Genomic DNA, 7,074 nt, shown 5'->3' on the forward strand with positions numbered 1-7,074 from the left:
GAGGATGTGAGTGTCCAAAAGCTTGCAAATAACCTTTTTGCAACTATTTAGTTGGTCTAGTAAAAGATATCACATCTACCCAAGGACTCCAGATGCAGGTCAACATTCCCCTCCCTCCACCTTCCTGCTCATCCACGAAGAGCTCAAAACACCTGCAGATGCCCTCTTTGCCTGAACAAGGGAGTTTTTATTGTAAGCTTTCAGGTACAGAATGTTTCTAACTATTATAGTTGGTCTAATAAAAGATAGCTTATAGTAATGGCTTTACCAGTCTTGTATTGTATATGTGCAATATGTGACACAATTGCACATATTCAAACACACAAATCAATTAGGTGCATACACACACACTACCAATTCAGGCACATACACATCCAAACCAACTGAGGCACATGTATACCTGTCACCAATTCAAGCACATACATTATACACCCCAAAAGTTAGACAAAAATCAATTGTCCATACCCACACACTCAGCACACATACACAGATCACTAATTCATATATCATGCACACAATGAATATATATATACACACACACACTCATCAGTTCACACACATATAACCCACCTACACATACACACAGCTAAGTTCCTAACCTGGATGGTGCAGTGTGTGCTTGGGGTACCTGGGAGAAGGTTAAGGTGAGAGAGAGAGTTAAAGTGTAGGAAGTGAAAGTTGCCAGAACTGGGATTAGAGAGAAGTCAGTGAGGAACTGAGGCTTGGGTTTACTTAAGATCAAGTGGCCCCAGGGTTACTGGTGCAAGGGGAAAAAAAGCCTGGTGGCAAGGAGGAGACAGCCAGGAAAGAGAGATAGACAGAAATCTGGGAGCTTGGGGCTGGAAACTGAAGCAGACAAATGAGATATTGGGGGGTGGGAGGCAGATAAGTCATAGCAAGGAGGAGACAGCCAGGAAAGAAACTGAGGCAGAAACCTGGTTGTTCAGGGGAAAAGGCAGTGGGGATAAGACAGTGGCAAAGAAACAGGGGGGTTGGAGGCAGAGAGGAGCTCAGGACAGGTGTTGGGGGTGGCAGCGAGCCAGAAGCAAGAGAGGGAGAAATGAGACAGAAGTTAAAGGAGCGAGGAGCAGGGCTGAACCACAGCAAAGCAAAACCTAACTCAGGGGTCCAAATAACAGTTTTATTAAACAGACAATACACTACACAGCCCCATGAAGTTATTGGTTCACACACACACAAGCACTCACAATGGCAGCAGGAGAAAGAGACTCAGTGGAAGGGCTGGAGTCCAGGTAGGGAAGAAAAGCAGAGTCCAAGTCCTTGGTTGAAGAGGGGTTGGGGTGTGATAGCTACCTATCCAGGCTGGAATGGGGTCTTTGTGCAGTAGATGTTGTCCGGGGGGGGGTCACCAGCAGGGCCTCTGGGTGGGATAGGTGGTGTGGCATGGTGCTGGTCCAGATGGAGAGGGCGTCCCAAAAAGTCAGTCTTAACTAACCCTTTTTATGGGGCAGACTACTTATGATCTCCTATGGGGACGGCCTGTCCAGGCAAGGCCAGTCCTGTTCCAGAGGGCTCCAGGTATTCTTACTGAGCATGTGGAACCTTGGCACAATGGTGAGTTGCCTCATCTTTTGTTTCTTGAATGCTGAGGGTGGTTCCAAGGGCTGGGTTATTGGTCCAGGTATTGGTGTTGATGGTTTGGTCATTCAGAGGGAGCTATTTTTAGACCTACTGCCATTGTCTCTCAAGCACCCTCATTTATCCCCATTCATTCAGGAACCAATTTACATAGGAGGAGTAGGTGTGAGTCATAGATTACACAACCAGGCATGAGGATAAGATGGAGGCTTAACATTACAAGATGAAAACTTGACATGACTTATGCTAACTTACATATATAGGCCTAAAACAGTAATCACACAATATAAAAGCATTAAAAAAAAAATCAATACAAACAGAATAATTATCACTTATAACATTATATCAAAATAGCAGGGCACTTATTTGCAGAGGGGAGAGAAAAATAAAACCTACTACCTAAGATAAAATGTTAAAGTTTATCCTACATCTTAGCTTCTTATACTTATCTATAAGAAATAGAGAGGGAGAGAAAAAGTCAGAAATGGTTGGGGAAGGAGAGGGAATGCATTTTAAAAGGAAAAAAAAAAGAAAAACTGGAGATTTTGCTACACGAGAAGCCAATATGCAAGAAGGCCAGGCAATGAAAATGCCACAAGACAATGGGTGAGAAGCAGGTAGGGGTGAGTAGAAATATTAGGGCTGGGGAGAGGAGGGGGCTATGGCTTGGGAATGAGAGGCAGGCACACAGACATAGAGACACAGAGACACACACGCAAATTACAGGTGGGTTGGGTTGCAGGTCATGTGACACTTGAAGGTAGCTAAGAGCCTGGCCCAAAGACCACCCAGCTCTGGGCAGTTTTATTTATTATTGCACCATTTAAACATTTAACAGATCTATTTACTAATGCTTTTGATACATTCATGTTTATAATGGGATATTGGGGGCTTCCAATTTTCTGTTTGCCCAGGGTCCTAATGAATCTTAACCTGCCTCTGCTATCCAAGAGACACCTGTCTCCTGGCCCAGTGCTCCCTGCCAGCTCATGGACTAACACCCAGGGGAGCCTAGAGCTGCCCCTGGTGGTGGCAGGGGCCCATTGCAGGGCTCCAAGAAGCAGGCGCAGTTTGCTGCCATTGAGCATTTATACACATACTGTTTTTCCAGCAATGTGCCAGAAATCTGCCGCTTCAGAGCAGACTAAGGTGAACTTCACTGTGCTGCATGAAGTTGTATAGGTGGTGAAATGTGTGTCAACACACACACAAAATGGCGGTGGTGCACTTTTGATGAGCTAAAGCACCTCTGAGGTGTTTTAGTTCAAAAGCGTGCTGCTGCCATTTTCTCAGCGCTGATGTACATTTTGCCACTTATACAACTGCATGTGTTGCAGCACCAGGCACCTTTCAAAGCACCTGGTGCTGCAACACATATGTGTGTAAAAATGCCCAATAGCAGCAAATCTGCTCCTGCATCCCTATATGTGTAGATGCCTGCCCAGGAGGATTTACTCACAAATTGTTTACTCTCGAGTAAACTGGTCCAGGATCAAATGCATGTGTAGATGTTCTCACTAAGAACAGTCTAGCTCAGGGGGTGGCAAAATGCAGCCCAAAGGCTGGATGTGGCCCACCAGACCATTCTATCCAGCCTGCGGGGCCCCTAAAAAATTTAGAAAATTAATATTTCTCTGCCCCTGGCTGCCTGTCATGCAGCCCTTGATGGCTTGCTAAAACTCAGTAAGTGGCCCTCTGCCTGAAAAAATTGCCAGCTCCTGGTCTAGCTACATCCTCTTTGGAACCACCCTTTAGGTAGTGAAAGGCTGCTTTAAATCTCTCCTGCCCCATCCCCAGTCTTCTCTTCTCCAGACTAAATAAGCCCAGTTCCCTCAGCCTCTCCTCATAAGTCACGTGCCCCAGCCCCCTAGCCATTTTTATTGCCCCCCATTGGACTCTCTTTAGTGTCCCCACATCCTTTCTGTTGGGGGAGGGGGAACAAACTGGACATACTACTCCAGATGTGGTCTTACTAGTGCTGACTAGAAGGGAGCAATCACTTCCCTTGATGATCTGCTAGCAATGCTCCAACTAATGCAGCCCAGTATGCCATTAGCCTTCTTAGCAACAAGGCCACAATGATGGCTCATATTCAGCTTATTGTCCACCGTAAACCCCAGGTCCCTTTCTGCAGAGCTGCTGCCTAGTCAGTCAGCCCCCAGCCTGTACCTGTGCATGAGACTGTTCTGTCCTAAGTGCAGGACTTTGCACTTGTCCTTATTGAACCTCATGAGATTTATTTTGATCCAATCCTCCAACTTGTCTATGTCTTTCTGAACCCTGAAGCCCTACCCTCCAGCATATGTAGTACTTCTCCCAGCTTGGTGTCATCTGCAAACTTGCTAAGGATGCACTCTGTCTCATTTTTCACATTGTTGATAAAGATATCGAACAAAAATTGTCCCAGGATCAACCCCTGGGGCACTCCACTGGATACCTGATGATCTAGCCAGTTTTCTGCCCACCTTATATTCCATTCATCCAACCCATACTTCCTTAGCTTGCTTGGAAAGTTGTGGGAGACCATAATAAAGCCTTGCTAAAATCAAAGTATATCATGTCCACTGCTCTCCCTGCATCCACTTACCCAGTCATCTCATCCATAGGAGGCAATCAGGTTGATCAGACATGACTTGCCCTTGGTGAATCCATGCTGACTCCTAATTATTTTTTCCTCTGGGTGCTTAGAAACGGATCCATTGAGGACCTGCTCCATGATTTTTCCAGGGACTGAGTTGAGGCTGACCAGTCTGTAGTTCCCTGGATCCTCCTTTTATCCCTTTTAAAGATGGGCACTATATTTACCCTTTTCCAGTCATATGGAACCTCTCTCAACTGTCAGGAGTTTTCAAAGATATTGGCAAGTAGTTCTGCAAGCACAACAGCCAACTCCCTTAGCACCTTCAGGTATATCTCATCCAGCCCCATGGACTTGTACACAAACAGATGTTCTAAATAATCCCTAACCCATTCGTTTGTCACTGCTCACCTCCTCCCCAAACCATGCTGCCTGGTGCAGTCTGGGAGCTGACTTTGCCTGTGAAACCTGAGGTAAAAAAGTACTCCAGCTTTTTCCACATCTTCTGTCACTAGGTTGCCTTTTCCATTCAGTAAGCGTCCCACATGTTCCCTGATCTTCCTCTTGTTGCTGACATACTTGTAGAAATGCTTCCTGTTACCCTTCACGTGCCCTGCTAGCTGCAACTCCAACTGCGCTTTGGCCTTTCTGATTTCAACCCTGCATGCCTGAGCAATACTTTTATTCTCCTCCTTAGCTGTTTGTCCATGTTTCCACTACTACTATTTGATACTTTCAATAACAGAGAAAATGTTAAAACTTGAAAAGAGTTAAGAGTTTAGTTTGAAAAGGGAAAGGACATGCTAAGTGTTTTAATGCAGACTTTTCCCTGTTTGTTTGCATTTATCTAATTTGGAGAGAAGCCTTTGACAATCTCCTGACCCTAAATTGATCTTACTTGGATGTAGAATGCTAAATAAGATTATGTTTTTAGATCTATTTTTAATTACCTAGGTTTATAATATTATCTCTTGAGACACAGTAATAAAGTCTCATTAAAGTGGGATTAAGTGGAAAAATCAGAGTGCTAGATATAACTGCTCTGCTTCTACATGCAGTATGTAAGATGGGCCTGACCCCAACACTAGTTATATGGACAAAGGTCATTTTGAATGTGGAACCTGAAGTGGAAAATACATGGTCTGTTTCCAAAGCCAAGGAAGGTTTACTGTAATATTGTTTGCATTCTCTCCATTTAGGATTCTTGTAGCTTTTACTCATGATTTCAACAGAATTGGATGGCCCTTCATGTCAGCACAGATATTAAGAGCTAAGAAGTACTGCTGGCTGACTGTCTTGTACTTTATATCACTGTGCCCCCTGGGAACTTCTTGGAAACAGCATGAGCTGTGCTGGATGTTGTCCAGGGGCTAGAATGGCTTAGTTTAATACAGTGACTGCTAGGTTGAAAATGTTCCTATTTAGGATTTTGTTAACAAGCTGAGGCTCACTGCTGATGCATGGTAATTGTTACCTTTGTGGTGAATGCGGAATAGCTTATGCCATGGACAGTCGTTCTCCATGCCCTGGATGTGCTCTAAAAATCTAGATCAGAGTGGGTAACGTCCACCCTGAAGGCCAGATTGGGACCATAGAAGACTCCATTTCCAAGCAGCCCCTGCCTCCATCACTGCAGCCAGTTTCCATGCAGATCCCAGGAGTGGGCAGAGCCATGACAGTGCAGGGCTAGGGTTTCCATAGAGATCTGCCCCAGCAGTGCTGGCAGGGTGTGCAGCTGGGTGGGGAGCTGCTCTGGGGCTGGGATCTTGCGGTGGTGTTGGTGTTGGCCAGACATAGTTTTTATAGCAGCCTCAGATATTTTATATAATTCTTGTAATGGGGCTCCTACCCCATTACTGGGAGGGGGGAGCAAAACCTAGGGTCTGCCAGCCAGACAAACCTGGGCACAGACTAAAGGAGGAAAAGATTTGATCAAACACTCACCCCAGAGCCAGCAGCGACAGCAACAACAGGAGCCGGGGGCTTTCACAGAAACCCTACAGGCCGAGAAGCAAGAGGCCACCCTGAGGCTGTCTGTAACAAGCCAAATCAGGAATCACCTGTGACAATTTTCAAAAGCAGGGGCACCTACACACATGATGGAGCTCTGCTCTGATGCATGCTAATTAGCACATAGCATAACAGACTTGATTAATCGACCCTGCTGTGAGTCTGCTGCAGTGTGTTAATTAGCACACTCCAGCAGCCTATGTATCACGTGTAGTCAGTGTCCCCATGTTTCAAATGGCGGCGGGCACGCTTTAACTAAAGCTCCTGGAATAAACAGGAACAAGCTAGAGCTGAGTAGCCACCTGGGGGTGCCGCGGCCACCCCTGAAACAAGCACCTTGTTACAATTCCATAAATGTGAACAAGTCAGAATGATATCTGGGTTTCAATAGAGTGCGAGACAATCATTTGATATTCTTGTTAAAAAGCAGGTTTTCTGTTGTTGGCATAGGCTGACACTTGAATTACACACAGTAAGGGGATAGAAGACCTTTCAGTTCTAGCATGAATCATTCCTACTTACAAATGAGCATTTACTGTATGTCACTCAGACAGGTAGATACAGAGAAAGAGTAAGTAAAACTTTAGATATACTCCCTTTCTGGCAGTGCAGCATATATCTTGACTTACATTTGAAACAGCCAGCAACAAATGACTCCTCTGACCTGAGAAGAGAAAGTAGGGAGGCAGTTTGCCTGAGAGGGATAGATTATCTTGAATCATATTGCCTAGTTTTGAACTGGTACAATTTACATCACTTGGGTCTGTGCTAATAGGCATGCCCTAGCTCACAGATATTCCTATGTGTGTCTTGCATATGCTATAAATTTCAGCTGTGAGATAAACACACACACACACACACACACACACACACACACACACACACAC

This window comes from Crocodylus porosus, unplaced genomic scaffold, assembly GCF_001723895.1.
Source record: "Crocodylus porosus isolate Cpor-Errol unplaced genomic scaffold, CroPor_comp1, whole genome shotgun sequence".
NCBI classification, from domain to species: Eukaryota; Metazoa; Chordata; order Crocodylia; family Crocodylidae; genus Crocodylus; species Crocodylus porosus.